The following is a 14,918-nucleotide window of genomic DNA, read 5'->3' on the forward strand; positions in this document are numbered from 1 at the left end:
ATGGCTTTGAATAATTTCATGTATTCAATCGTCCTTTTTCTTTATTTTTAACAAAAAAATACCCAGACGTTGTACGTCTCTAGTCATGAGTCTGATCGTGTCACAGGATGGTCTGCGAATTTTTTGCACATTCGTTTTTTTTTTTTTTTTTTTGCTATCTCGTGCTTATTTCTAAATTGTTTTCAAAACAAGTAACACGGCGACTGGAAAGAAACAGATTTCAAGTTCTGCGAGGTTTCATTTTCGGCATAAATGCGTGATCGCCGTGGTATGAATAATTAATTGGATGAATAAGATTTAAGTAGGCCCATAATTACTTTGTCATCGACTCGAGATAAGTTTCTAACTGATGTCTTTACTCGGATGAGATGGAGGTGGGTTAATCCCTCTTTTCCCTTTCGAGAATATCTTACAAATTCCAATAAAACTGGCTAGGCGTGTCTACATGTGTCGGGCCAGGTTCTGTAAAATCTGAAAAATGTTCGTTCCTTCTTCGAATCTCGGTGTCCGATCAGATGCTCGATGCCCGTCCTCCGCGTTGTCGAGAACGAAGGATACACGGAGAGAACTCTGGGTGTTACTCACGCACACACAACCTCTGACTTGACACACGAAATTTGAAAAGGTGCGAATGATTGCCCTTTGCCTGTAAATCAAATTGCTCGCCGTGTAATTGTAAAAATAACTTTAGCTCACGTGTGAACCACTGATTTCCCCCCTAGAAAACAGCATCTTGCAGTTTAAGAGTAAGTTGAGGTGTCCAGGTTCGTGTGCAGCACGCGGGGTTTCCTTGTTATACGAAAAGCTGTTCGATCGGTGGGATCTTGTTGAGCGATAGGGTCAGCTGTTAATTACTTGAAGAGTTTAGCTTTAATTAGCACCGACAATTAATTGAGATGATTATTCGAGCGCTGCCGCCGAGCCTGAGTGATGTTCTACTAGATTCGAACCGAGATTACATCTGTAGCTGGGACAAAGCGAGATGAAAAACCGAACGTCGAGAGCAACGAGAATTGGCCCCTAATTCCTGTGTTCGAAGATGTTCAATTCCGAACCATACCTTACTTCTAGACCAATTAGTGCGCAATTGTGGTGACCACTTGCCGATCGATTAATAACGCGTAGCACGCCGCCCGAGAAAGAAGTGAATTCCGGAATATAACCGGGGGACGGGGGATTCAAGAAGTGGACGAAAGTATGTCGGGTCGTGCAATCAAACTGCCATGATTTCAAATTAGCAGATGCTTCGCCCGAATGAATGGGCGTCCCGTCGAGCCTCATAACGCGGGGCACGAAGAGGACCCCGAGGAATGCCTCGACGGCTTAAGATATTCACGACAACTATATTAGCTGCCTTAGATACCATCGGCGTCTTACTGTGCGAGACGACGCACCGTGTGCACGGCATAAACTCCCGCCTCTCGCCTTCCAGAAATTCATCCCGAACCCCATCGCGCATTGGAAACCCAACTTTCCATCACTTTTTCTCTCCTTTCACCTACAGTTCGTTTTCATAGTTGAATTGACCGCACGTTAAAACGCGGGAGCTGCCGAACACACGGAAATTCCAATTTTCCCGACATCGGTGTCATCCGAGATATACGAGAGCTCGAAAATGTACCATTATTGCGAAGACGCGTTCTGCACCCCCTCGATTTCGCCGGAACGAAACGAAATGAAACGAGACGAAATGGAACGAAATTGAGCTAAACGAATCCCAACTTCACGTAAGCTACGAGGTATAATTGAATCAAGGCTTTGACTCCCCGTGGCTCCGAGGTGTGACCAGGTTCTCCCAGCATGACGCTCTCTCTCTGGCCACGGATCACCAGAGATCGTATCTCTTTCTTCGTCTTAATATAGTTGTCTCTGAGTTTGCTTTTCGTGCTTGTACGGCGATGCGGTGGATGCAGCAACCGTCCGAGGAACGCGTCCCTTTCTTACATTTACTGCGTTCCGAATCTGCACTCCGTTTGAAAATTTGAAGTAAGGTGAAAAAGAAAAGAGAGAAAAAAACTTTGGAGAAGATGAGATAGCTTGACGAATTAAAAGAATAAATAACACCGAGAAGCTTCCAGTGTTGTTACCAAAAAATGGAGGGAGAATAAGAATACGAAGAGGCAGAGCTGGTTTGAGGGGTTAACAAAAAATTAACATGTAAATCCAAAGTGTATTAAGGTGGGCAGGGTATAACCGTGTTGCTGATCTCGAGCCGCGATGACGAAACGCCATCTCGGTATTGTTAATCAACGAATTAGCATATGAAATCTGTATTATGTCGAGTGACGCGAGTGTATCGGAGACTAGAAGTTGGTGGGTATACATAAGCCGTGTTACACAGATGCTTGGGCATCGAGGTAAGGTAATAAATAAGATCAGGTTTATCAGATCTTCGTGAGTATACGTATACGGTACGAGAGGACTACCCCCTGCAGCTAGCCTGCATTATGATATACCAAGGTAAGCTGATTAGCCGAGTCGAAATTATTGTCCGCGTTTTTATAATTGGCTGAATAAACAGATGTTCCCTGAAATCGTCGCCTCGACTGTAGGCGCAAGACAGGGTACGTGCCTTCAGGAATGCCATACCGCTCCGGAGAGTCCCGGAACAGCTCTTCGCACCGAGCAAAGTAAACAGCGTTCAGCATGAGATGTGCCGGTATGAAAAGAAGCGCGGTACCGGTGCGCGAACACCTTAATCGTTGTATTTAGCCTGCCTGGCTAGGCTCCAGGACCAAAAAAAATCAGAGTTAATCACCCCGGTGCATCGATACCTCAACACATGCCGGCCATAACCTACTCGAGTAGGTACTCCTCTGCTGCCGTTCCTGCTGCTGCCGCTGCACGCTCGCAGGTATTGTGTGGAGCCAAGCGCCTGCTCGCTATAATTGGCCCCTAATTAGAGAACAGCAAAAAGTAGAAGTAGAATTCCTCATCTCCCTCTTCTTATTCTTATTACTCATCTTTTCTCCTCTTCTTCTACCTCCTGCGTCTTACCCGCCGCTCTCTGCGTTCCACGAGACTTCCTCTTGGCTCTTCATCGGTCATGTTAGTATCCTTGTGCTTATATTCTCTCTACGCCTACGGAGAGAAAAGCTTCACGGCCTCGGCTTTGCTGGGTTCCATCCTCTCCTGCACCCTGACCCTGTCACAACTCCCAACCATCGTTTAACGCTTTACCCATTAACAGCTCAACTACCTCTGAAAGATTAATTTACTTCTGGTGATAATTAGCCGGTCTCCATTTGTCAGGCTTGTATAGCCATGATTTTTCAATCACGACCCCCACCAAATGAATTTGTTTTTCTGAAGACCGACTGTTACACGCACACACACACGTACGCATGAGCGCATGCACGTCTTGTTAACAAAATCGGAATATGTTCCTTTTGAGACGCAGAATTAAGGCGAATAGTCAAAAAGTTGAACAAGGGATGAGTTTCGAATTAATTTAACGACCCTGGGTATAATTAATTGATTGGCGAATTTCGGTCTATCGTTAGTACGATGATTTTAATGTTGAGCTGATTACCGTACAGTGATGACTTTTACGATCGCTAAACGTGCATCTAAGCGGCAACTCTAAATCACGCTTTAATTGGATGATAAAAGGCGCGGTACGTGGTTGCAGAGAAGGTAGAAAACGTAATATCTGCAGACGGGAAAAGTTTTACGCTGGCTCGATTCCACTGCAGCTATGCAAGTGCAGCGATCGCGAAAGACCCGAGTGACTGTAAGAACCGCTTTTCTCGCTCTAACCCCGGGCACCGTACTCCTTGGAGGATGCAGGAATTAACGCCGACTCGGCGATAGATCGCAACCATGACCGGCGAGGGAAGCCCCATGCACACGCGCACTTCGCTAACAAGGGTGTGATCCCTTGATTCATGAGAGCCTCCCGGCGCATTTCTCCCTTTTGAGTAGCCTCTCTCCCTCTCCCTCTCTCTGGCTCTCTATATATATATATGTATATATCTAGCTCTCTTAACCACCGAATGGCGTGCTCGCCGACGAAATTATATCACCAATCGAACTTGCCTGCACCTGCCGCATTTAATTCCTTGTAATTCCTGACGCACTGGTGCTTCGTTCGCGCTCCTTTATACGGCCTGGAGGCTCCTCTACCTTCTCATGGTTGTAACTAAATGCGGGGTGAAGTGGCCAATTAATTCACTGTGATGTATCCATTATTATAACATTTCTTGGAATGATAGCAATTTTCGAACGTTTCGACTCCCAATCTCCACAAGAGTGTTGCCATAATAAAACTGTCCTGACATCTTCGAGTATCAGAATTAGCGTAAGATCTAGCAGTGTCAATTTATAATACTCTGTCTAATGCAAAATGATTTTACAGCACGAGATGCTGATGTAGGCACGCCGTAGATATAAGGACAATGATATTGTAACTAGCAACAGTCGCCAAACCAAAACTCTCATCTACCTGAAAGGCAATTAACGGAATTGTTGGTTCACGGGATGCAGCACATTATGGTGAGGGAAGGTGAATATCGCATCCCTGATAGACTCGGTGAGTAGCATGACGGAGGTAATGGGATAGAGAACCCAGAATGGAGAATATACTTTAAACGGGGCTTAAACGTGGGCGTGGAAGTGATAATCTGCTGGTAACCGTCGAAAAAAGACTATTTAGGAATGGACTGGACGCCGAAACTTAGTAAACAGCTTAACGCTGCCGGGTAAAATCGGGGGTCTTGACGCGCCGCTGAGCTGCTACCAGTGGGTTGACGGAAAAGTGATCGGGTAACTTTTCCACAGCGTAACTGCAGCAGCAACGCGCCATGCAAATTGTGATGCCTATAGTCATTGTCCGAGTCGTTGTAGGATCGGCCCGGTTCTTAAAGATAAATAGTAGCTTACGTACTCGGTCAGGAACTAAAGTCAGCTAACCGGTAGTTAATTTTAATCTGAGGTCTAATCCGGGACAAGTTCAAATACAGTTAAATCCGTACTCAAGACTCACCGCTGAGATTTTCTATGAAATAGGGAATTCTTTACTTTGTTACTTCTTGCCGTTAGGTTTTCTCATCACTGAACACCCATGGGAAAGAGTTTTCGAATGTCAGGAGTAGGATGAACTTCTTGCTACTTAGCACAAATTCCATAAGTTATATTCCAATTGTTGTTACATCGTCGATTCTTCGAATGTAAGCTTCGCGTACCGTGATGCCGATTCTTCTGAGTCGGTTTTTAGACGAACGTTTCTCAGGGGAAGCAAGAACCTGTTCGTGTTCTATGACCTAGATCTTCTCTACGGGGATCTATAAGGTGGTCGATGATTTATAAGACGATTTATCTAGATGCATCTCAAAGTACATGTTTGCGATTGTACGGAATAGAATATTTTTTCGAGGACCGTGAAGTTTGAAGTTTCAGGATGCATTGTTACTGTAGAGGTTCACCGATCTCTGAAGCAAATTGAGAGCAAGTCGAACCGTCAGACAGTCAGTCGATCAGTCTAGTTCCTAACTAGTCCCTCAGAAGTATCATCTTCTAATTTGTGAGTGCCCCTCATGAGATCCTCGCTCGTTCTCGTGCTGGTTATATTCGCGCGTTAAGGTTTCGCCGCACGAAGCCTTTCACCCCGGCTGCACGAAGGAGTAAAAAGCGAATATAAGACATAAAAAAAGGTTCGAGGGAAGGAGGAAAAAGCCTCTTCTCGGGTGGGAGAAAACCAATATGAAATTACGCTCACGCGAGTGCGCGCCAAATTGCTGATAATAAACGGAGGATGCAGAAAAGAAGCATCGCGAGTCGACCGAGAGGCGGAGGAGCCTCTCGAGCCGGTCGAGGAGGAGGAGTGCCAAGGCACTCAAGAAGGTGGGGGATAGAGGGAGAGAGAGGCGAGAGGAGAAAGGGTGTAAAGCAGACACCGCGAGTAGCTTGATGCGAAGCTGAATGTACACAGGGCACTTTGTACCGCAGTGTGCGCAAAGGTGGGACACGTGTGAGCGAGATCACGGAGTACGTAGCGTGTGTGCACCGACGATGTTCCGGTTGCCATGGATATCGTGCGCGAGTCCTTTCACGACCTTGAAAGTTTTGTCGTCGTTCATTTCGACCGGAAACGCGTATCGGCTTCTGAATTACCCGCGATTCGTGTATCCCAACGGCTTCGGATGTGTAGGTCGCCGGAGTAAGTATGGCGGCGGGTTTAACACCCACACTCGTCGAATTTCACCGTGGTCGCAAAACGCTCCGGAGGGCACTCGTCGCTGCGACGTGACTGGCCGAGGTGAGACGCGATATGACGGGGCGATAATCGATAATTAATTAACGGCTGAGCCCGCCGGAACGCGATGCAATAACCTTTCGCATCCCTGGCCCCGATGGACAAAACCTTTCCAGTAGGCAGCCAGTCAGAGCTCTCCAAGATGGCCGTCGTGACGGGGCTTCTCCGTCTCCGGGTAGGGGTAATGACGCTCATCACCGGACAGTGTTTTGTTATACCAACATCGCCTGCCCGCCCCGAGATCTGATCTCATCTCTGATAGCGACCGGAGACCTGCCTGCTCCTCGCGAGGCCTGCCATCTAGGTTGGTAGAAGCTCCATACCTCGAAAGAATTACCTCCACGAACGACGTCTCCTCCAGTCCCCCTGATCTCAGAACGATTCTTTTTGTTTAACGTTCTCCACGTTCAAACTCCGCTCTCACTAACCACTGCCGCCACCTCGACTCGAACTCCTTTCCGCTTTTCGCACCAGACGTGTTAGAAGGTTCGGTTAGTTTTCTTTCCGGACACTTCAGCGAACACTCTGACTCTGCTTGAAGAAATTTGTCATCCAGTTAGCGTCTGGTAAAGTAATGTAATTCTCTTCAAAAACGTGAATTCTGTTCGTGGAAACGTTGATAAATATTCTGTTCGCGGATACGTTGAAATAGAAAACATGCTGCCAATGATCACTCATTTTTCGACATTATGGTAACTGGCTTTTTCCAGCAGATTGTAGAAGTATCGATGAGAAGAACAAATTGTCCACTATCGTTTCGACGAGTGAAACAGGCGTTGTCGTTCGGTAGATCAGCGTAGGCTTCCGTCTTTCGAGAAGCGCACAGAAGCCAGGATCATGCCTAACGACTTAACATTGACATCGACACGAAGGAACATTCAATGGACGTTCATCTCAACTCAGAGTCGGAAGGTTTTAATTCTGTAACGAAGTGACTCTCGAACCACGGGCTGTTCGAGTCCACGGAACAATGACGTAAAACCAAGAAAAGTAATGAAAAAAAGAAACAAAAAACAACAAGTGAATATAAAATACCAACGGTTGTTCGAGGCGATGGAACGAGTGTCGCGAGGATGTGTCAGAGGGGGAGAGCAGACGAGTGTTCCCAGCACTTAAGCCTCTCTTCCACCGTCCGAGCAGACGGAGTGAAATGTCTTCGGTAGGTAGCCGAAGGTGGATGGAGGCTTAGCGTCATTAACGCGAGATGCCTAATGAATTCCTTCGCACTAGCGCGAGAGTCCCTCTGCGGCAGGCCTGCCGACCGGTGTCGTCCTCCCGTGGACGGGACGCTCCTCTCTCGTTAATAAAAACCAAAATGGTCGCCAGCGGGGGGCCAGCCTGACTCCGGAGTCTCGCACCCCCCGCGGTTTTGACGGCTCTATTCGAGTCTTGTTAGGGGCCGAGAAAGACGCCTCCACAAGCCCTCGGCTTGGGCCCGAGAAGGAGAGGACGATGTACCGAATCGGCTCCCGTCGCGCTGAACTCGAACCTCCGCGTCACTATCGTGCGACTAAACACACCTCGTGCATCATCCAGCTATGTTCCTTTGTTTTCTACCTTACACCTTTCGCGCTCATTCCACACCATCCTGAAAGTTTCACTCCGACCGGTTCAATCGCTGATATCTTCGCCCAACAAAGGCACCCTGAGAATCCAACGCTTTACCGTTTGCTCCTAACCAAACCCTCGACCACTTATGAACAGTCATGTCAGTAGCAAGGACGAGGATTTGTTTCGAAAGGCACAGCGATCAGACATTGTTTCCTTGTCACTTGACCTCCAACAATTCAGCTACGATTTAAAACCTGCAATCGTGAGCCATTTGAATGACGATAATACCAGATCAGGTCTTAATCATACGACATTGTCAACACTAAAAAGGGGGCTGAATATTTGTCGACGAAAATGATAGCAGAAACAATAGTCTTAACTTGTTTACCTACTCAGGTGACTTAGTGTACTGCCTGAAAGTGTGCTGCTAGTCATCGAATAAAATATTCGATTTTTCTAGTCACGTGTCATTTTCAAAATGCGATTGTTTGAGCATCTTGGTTCCCTTGTTGTTCAGGAAGAACTTAAAACAACTCTACCTTGTCGAAGTAAATAACATATAACTTCATTTTCGTCGTTTAGCTAGCAGAAAAATTATCTTTCGTCACGCAAAAAACTCGTTATATAACCAAATTTACAATCAATTAGGCTTTACTTTATGGTTCTGATTTTAATTTCCACGTTACTTTGTTTTTGCAGTTGAAAAAAAAGAATCAAGAATTCCTTACACAACAAGCAGAAGCTGATTGACGAACATGGCACCGAAAAATGTCTCTTTATGGAGATCAAAATTTCTACCACCCCGAAGAGTTGGAGCTAAGTTTGCACGTTGTTTCCAAACAAGTAAACAGATGAACGGAACACGTCATAATCAATCAATATCATTCACTTCGCATGGAATTACCGAGTGTTTCGAATTATTGGACCATCCCTAGTATGGACTTTAAATAGGCAGATGATGCGAAGAATAGCTGAGACTCGGATTTGATATCGAACTAGGCGGTGCATCGGTGGATCAACCCATGATCACCCAAAGGTAGGTTGTATACACGTATATATTTAAATGTACGGTATATACGACCGCATATTTAATCTCTGAATTTATAATATAATTACAATCCCCCGAACAGCCAGCCCCCGACAATTTTAATACGTACGTCGACGGCGAGTCTCCGTCTGTTGAATTTCAACGGCACCCTATAGGTATACCTACGTATATACGGTTGTGTATTTTATCGAGTTTGATTTGCTGGCCGGTGGGAGCGCGGGCAGCAGCCGCCTGCACATGCTTCGGAACCTGTGCACCACCCATCCTGCCCTTCGAGGTTAGGGCTTTTGTGCGCAGTGCGCAGGGGCCGGCGAGTTGCGTGCGCCGGATAGCCGGAGCCGGTGTAAATTAAAATATCGCCGAGGGGAATATTTGCCGGGCGTTCTCCGCTCTGCGCGCCGGTTCGGGTTGATGAAGTGTTTTCGAGGGCTGAGTGGCCTATTTACACCTGAACGTCATGATTTATCGGAAACTCCGATTATACGTGGGCCCCTCCCAGAAACTTCATCCGACGATAATGCGGGACGCTTTTCTCAATTCCGAGAGGAATTCGTACAGGCGAATAATTCCAGGCCTCGTTGCAGATGGGCCCGCCGCTGTACGTCAGATTTTTTCATAAGATTGTCACGCGTCGAGCGGCGTTCGGAGACCGGCAACCTGTTGGACGGGCCGCACGAAGTCGGCGTGTACGTATCCCTGCTAGCTGCCAGGCCCGGGGGAAACCTCGAGAGCGTGTGTAGCTCACCAGTCATTATTTTTAATAAACAGAGTGTCAGTGAAGATAAATGCTTTTCTGGTTAGCCCGGGCTCTCGCCTGTGCACAATGAATATCATTATTTATTTTATCCCGCAGCTTAGGGAGCTTATTAAGCGCCATCCACACGTAAAGCACACCGGCATTAAAACGCAATTATCGCTTGTATACGAGCGTTATACATTATGTTAATACGAAATTAAGGGGCCCTGCGGAGCGGCCCGGGCCCACTAGCCGCGCCTCGAGGTCTCCAAAACCGTCAACGAGTGTCGCAAAAGCTCAGTGGTAATGAAATTCGGGCCCCTGCACCGATGCGTGGGGCTATTCGTTTCCCGATATCGCAAAATCTGTTGAAAAATCTTCTGGAATTCCCGAGAATTTCTCGGAACCAGTCAAAGACCAAGCACAAGTGACTGTTAGAATTTGACGTGAAATCCTTTGAAAATACTTGAAATATTTGATATAAGTAAAAACTGCAAGACATTCGAGGTGAAATCATCTGGAATCGCTTGAAATCGCATGCCTCGAGTAAAATTATTCGGAATACATGGTTGAATCGTCGAAATCTTGTAATCACTTGTCACTTAATCTGTAAGCGAATAGCTCCTCGCACCGATGCTTGCACCGAAATCGGAGAGGTGTGAAATTTATACCCCGTCGATCCCGAAGCCCACGCCTGCATTCGCGAAGAGACCAGAGAGGAATCGTCTCCTCGATCGTTTCACGTAAAACTCGGATCGTAGAATATCTTCAATGGTTGGAGCTGCGGTCAGGGTGGTGATAAATTAGCCCTAAATAACAGCTGAGTTTGAGAAAACAAAAGGTAATTTGTTCCCCGGGCACGTCGCTGACAACCAAGGCAACCCTGAAACTCGACTCAGTTTTCAGCCTCCGCTGCAACGGGATTGCTGCGCTCAGCCAGGGCCAGAGATCTATCTTGGATAGCCAAGGGACGGACAGACGGACGGACCTCGAAGCGGGATTTTTTAACTCGGTTAACCCCCGCGTGCGACTTTTCGGTAACGTGTACAATGCGTGTAATGCTCGGGCGTGTGGAGGTGGCCGGTCGCCGCAGGCATACCCGGCTCGGTTTTTCAAGGAAACGCGTATCTGATTGACCACAAACACCTGGATAGCAATGGCATAAGTCTCTCCCGTAACTCTCCTTCCACCGTTCCACGTATCATCCGAAGGCGATCGTCGAGAGCTGGATTCCAGCTCTAGGCTGCACCGGACTTAGTGTAGGTAGGTATAGTTTCTAAAAAGTAACTGCAGAATGTTTCAACTGAAAAGTCTAATTGACTTTAGGATGGTCGTATATAACGTGGGTTAAACGACTACGCGGCGTAATATGTTAGTCAGTTAAGGACCGCGTGCTGTAAAAATTTCGTTTAACATATACTACTCGACGTTTTGGTAAATTATTCTACACTGATTGTGGGAAAACAATTTGTCTCCTTATATGCCTGATAAATATTCATTTCATTCAAATCAACATCACGCGTGCTTATCCTGCCGATGCACGCTCTACGGGCATTGGATCAAATTCACCTTGGACTAGTTTTACGGATTCCGATATTGAAGAAACAAATTATTTCTCAAATGACGTTGGTCAGATGGAGTCACAGAAGCCCATTTTCTCAGTGTATCGACGTCAGTTAATTAAATCCTTGCTTGTTTAAACTGTTGTCATTGAAAAAGATCGAATAATTTCTGAGTTTATTATGGATAAAAATACGTTTCGAATTGAACATTTAGTGTTACGACGTGGAGAAGGTAACTTTATTGAAAATACATGTGACATTGTACGAATTGGTTACTACTTTACGAATGATTTCAAATCGAAATTCAAGCTACAATGTATATAACACAGCCGTGATGCACTAACCGATGGTTTAATTGCACAAGATTGACGAAGGAGCTCCGATCCTTGGATGGGGTCGCCGCGGTTTGACGCATGGAACAAATGGTCCTGCGCCTGGAGGCCGGTCCTGCAGCCTGTAGAGATCTTTATCTTGTGAGTGGTATATTTATGCATACCTTGCTTAGGCTTAGGCTGTGTAACCACGTGTATATGCACTCGTACCTGTAAACGCCAACATGCAGGCTCCGCATCCTTCCATCCCAATAATCCTGCTGGTTTTCAGGGTCGGGATATGCTTCGTACTTTATACAGGATCACGTTACGCTTGCATTTTTTCCCACTCTCCGTTTGCGTTATCTAATTTGTTCATATTCTGCAGCAATGCCGGCGTTTTCTCGGGATTCAATCGTGCGCGTCTCTCTTACGACCTGATCATGATCTGCTGCAGGGGCGCAAGTACCTTGGGCTGAAAGAGCTAGTTAGCGAACGTGTCAAGTCACCGCTTCATTAACGGACTCGACTAATGGCGGGCAAAGTAGATCATTAATCATCGGAATATGCGCGCATGTGGACGTGCAGGGTCGAGTGGTATTGTGGCGTGTTGACGACGTGGATGCAGGCAGAGCCGAAACCGAACTACACGCACACACAGCTGTGCGCGAATGGATTCATTGAAAGTGATGAAATTAAACGAGGCTTAAACCGGTGTAATGATTAGCAAGTTGTTGCTGCGCCGTTTGTACGAGAGAGGCCGCGGTGAGGAGGATATTGGGTGCAAATGAATTTTAATGACGTCGAATGCTCGGCCGGGAACCTCCCCGTTCTCCACACAATGCCCCCCGATGATTGATACATTTGAATGCGGTAAGCCCAGCGTGAAAACGTCTAGATTCTGATTGAAAGTTAATTTGATGATTAAGATTAATAACCTCATTAAAACGGCGGAAGACTGTGACCAATTGTTAATTGACTGATACGGCTTTATTAACTGTTGAGAATGTAAACGAGTCTCACAGGGTTCGGCAGAAGTAGAAAAAGATGACCGAGAACCGATGCGGGTAACGTTCATACCTATCTCGTTTCCGTGAATCCTACCGAACAACGAAACTTGTTACCACGCGGCTTAATTGCTCCGCTGCTTAATTGACAAATGTGAGAATTTAAACAACGATAAATGATAATCAGGGAAAACTGCAGCGACGTGGTTGAGGATAGTCAAAGCCCGTTTAATTAATAACATAATTCTATGACCGCGTCATATCTGTAATCTTATTCTTTATTATTTGACTCGAGCGGCTTGAGGAATCTGATATCTCGGGGCACCAATCAGCGTTTAATAAAGTCCTTAAGATTTCTTCCTCCGAAATCTCTCGAATTAATCGTCCGGCCCTTGCCCCGTACGGTGATGGGTTTAAGGAGACAATTATTTTATCGCCTGTGCGAGTAACCCGATATCTCAGTATCCACGACAACAGCCCAACAATCGCCATCACCGTTATACCGGAGAAACGGAGGAGTGGAAAGACGGAGACGAAGGTACTGGACCCGAAACGGAGAAAAATTAGGGGCCGGGTTGGGCTGTAAAATATATCTGAACTCTGGGGCTTATCGTCGAAGCTCAAGTGTAAACGTCTTGATCAAGATCCCGAAGATACCGGGTGAAAAGTTATTGAATCTCTTCCTGACTATCCGTGAATCTAGCCGATATCACTCACGAACCAACTTTCCCGGTTGAAAAATATCCTCCCTTCAACATTATCATCAATATCCACTTAACGCCTCGTAGCTGCAACAACGTCTCAAAGTGTCAGTCATTTCTTGAGACCAGTGTGCATTTATGCCAATGATCGATCGACGAAAAGTCTTTATATGTATAGTTATTCTTCTTCTTCTTCTTCTTCACCTTCTTTACCCTCTCGCGATGAATTTGTTCTTGGACCGCTTACTATGCGAGAATATTGAGAGCAAGTAATAGGTAGTTAACGAGTTGCGCACGCTGGGATCGATCGACGTTGATGCATCGTTCGAATCACCCTGGAGGAGTATCGGTAACGTCATGGTATGATTCCTTCGCGTAAATCACTTTATATTGCCCACTGATGTCCGGCGCTCAGGTATAGACCATTTACGGCTCTGCTCTGAGTTGATGAAAGCACTCGTTTCGTAAGTTTTGATCACTTAATTTTGATAGATGGCCTCTTACTACATCACGATTCACCAAACGACCCGCACATATGCCTGATTCAAAATACCCCGCGCTTCTCGCATCGCAGCTCCTGTTTCGTTTTAACATTGAACCACGTCAGCACCGATTATCCCCTATAGTACCTATATTCGATGCACGCATCACCGATACCAACAACCACTACACGACCATTCCCAAACCGGCTACGTTCGTGCTTCATAATTCTGTTGTTTCTTAAGCTCGTCGAGGAGACTAATTGGACTAATGTTACCGTTCGTTTTGCAGCTTGTCCCTTCATTTTGATCGAAAACATGAAGCTGCTACCTAATCGATTCGAATAGACTTTCCGGAATTGTTCTACTGGTCGCTAAATGGTTACTGGAATCATTGGTTGAAATAACCCAATGACGTTTACTGACTCAAGAAAACATTTTCAGCATGCGAGCAATTAACTAGAGATTTGACTACTGATACTATTTTCTGAATAATTGTAATTTTGTTTCGGGTTGCATCGATCGAGTTCTCGTTGGGACTTACCCGATGAGGTATACAAGCCTTGCGATGTTGATTTGACTTCATAATATCGATTCATCGTCATTAGTAAACTGGTTGAAGGAAAGAAAAAGCTTAATAAGAGAGTAAAGAGGATTTGTTGTGAGGAAAAGTGAATAGTTGCGTTATTACAATATGTGGAAGCGGATAGGAGCGGAATAAACGGACGAAGGAGGAGCAGAAGCAGCTTTCGTAAGCTTTTAAAAATTAAATTCCTTGACACGGTAACGGGGAACGATGAATCCATCTGCATACAATGAATGGGCAACGACTCCCGTGTCATGTTTGAACTAAAGTCGCCTAACCGCTCTTTCGACGTCGCGGGTAGAATGAGATACAGAGAGAGAAGGAGCGAGAGAGTGGAGTGGAGTGACTCGACGGTATAACGCACCGGCTACTATGACTTCGCAGCGGGGGGCAAATTAAGTTGTGATTATCTGTCGATGTGATTTAACCGACACGGAGGAGCGGAGAGGCTGACGGGAAGCCGGATGAAAAAAAAAAACGAATAAATGAAGAGAAAAATCGTCCGCACGGGACGCTGCCCTGCGCTGCCCTGCGCAAGAAGTCAACTCTTGCCAGGGAAAGCTTACGCGTCCTCCGCTGGGCAGAAACAAATAGCATTGTGCCCGGTGGAGCGGCATCGAGGGTTTGGTGGGACCCGGTGGTACCTGGTGTGGCATCTATCACCTGCTTATCATGATCATACCT

At 46.2% G+C, this 14,918-nt stretch overlaps 1 long non-coding RNA gene across 1 annotated transcript; it reads left to right on the forward strand.

Annotated features, from left to right (window-relative positions):
• The first annotated feature begins 9,799 nt into the window (after window positions 1-9,799).
• On the forward strand, window positions 9,800-12,325 carry LOC124302952 (uncharacterized). The gene is made up of 3 exons (XR_006907798.1): window positions 9,800-10,851; window positions 11,515-11,623; window positions 11,850-12,325. It is a non-coding gene; the product is annotated as an uncharacterized LOC124302952 (long non-coding RNA).
• The last annotated feature ends 2,593 nt before the right edge of the window (window positions 12,326-14,918 follow it).

This window comes from Neodiprion virginianus, chromosome 4 (assembly GCF_021901495.1).
Source record: "Neodiprion virginianus isolate iyNeoVirg1 chromosome 4, iyNeoVirg1.1, whole genome shotgun sequence".
NCBI classification, from domain to species: domain Eukaryota; kingdom Metazoa; phylum Arthropoda; class Insecta; order Hymenoptera; family Diprionidae; genus Neodiprion; species Neodiprion virginianus.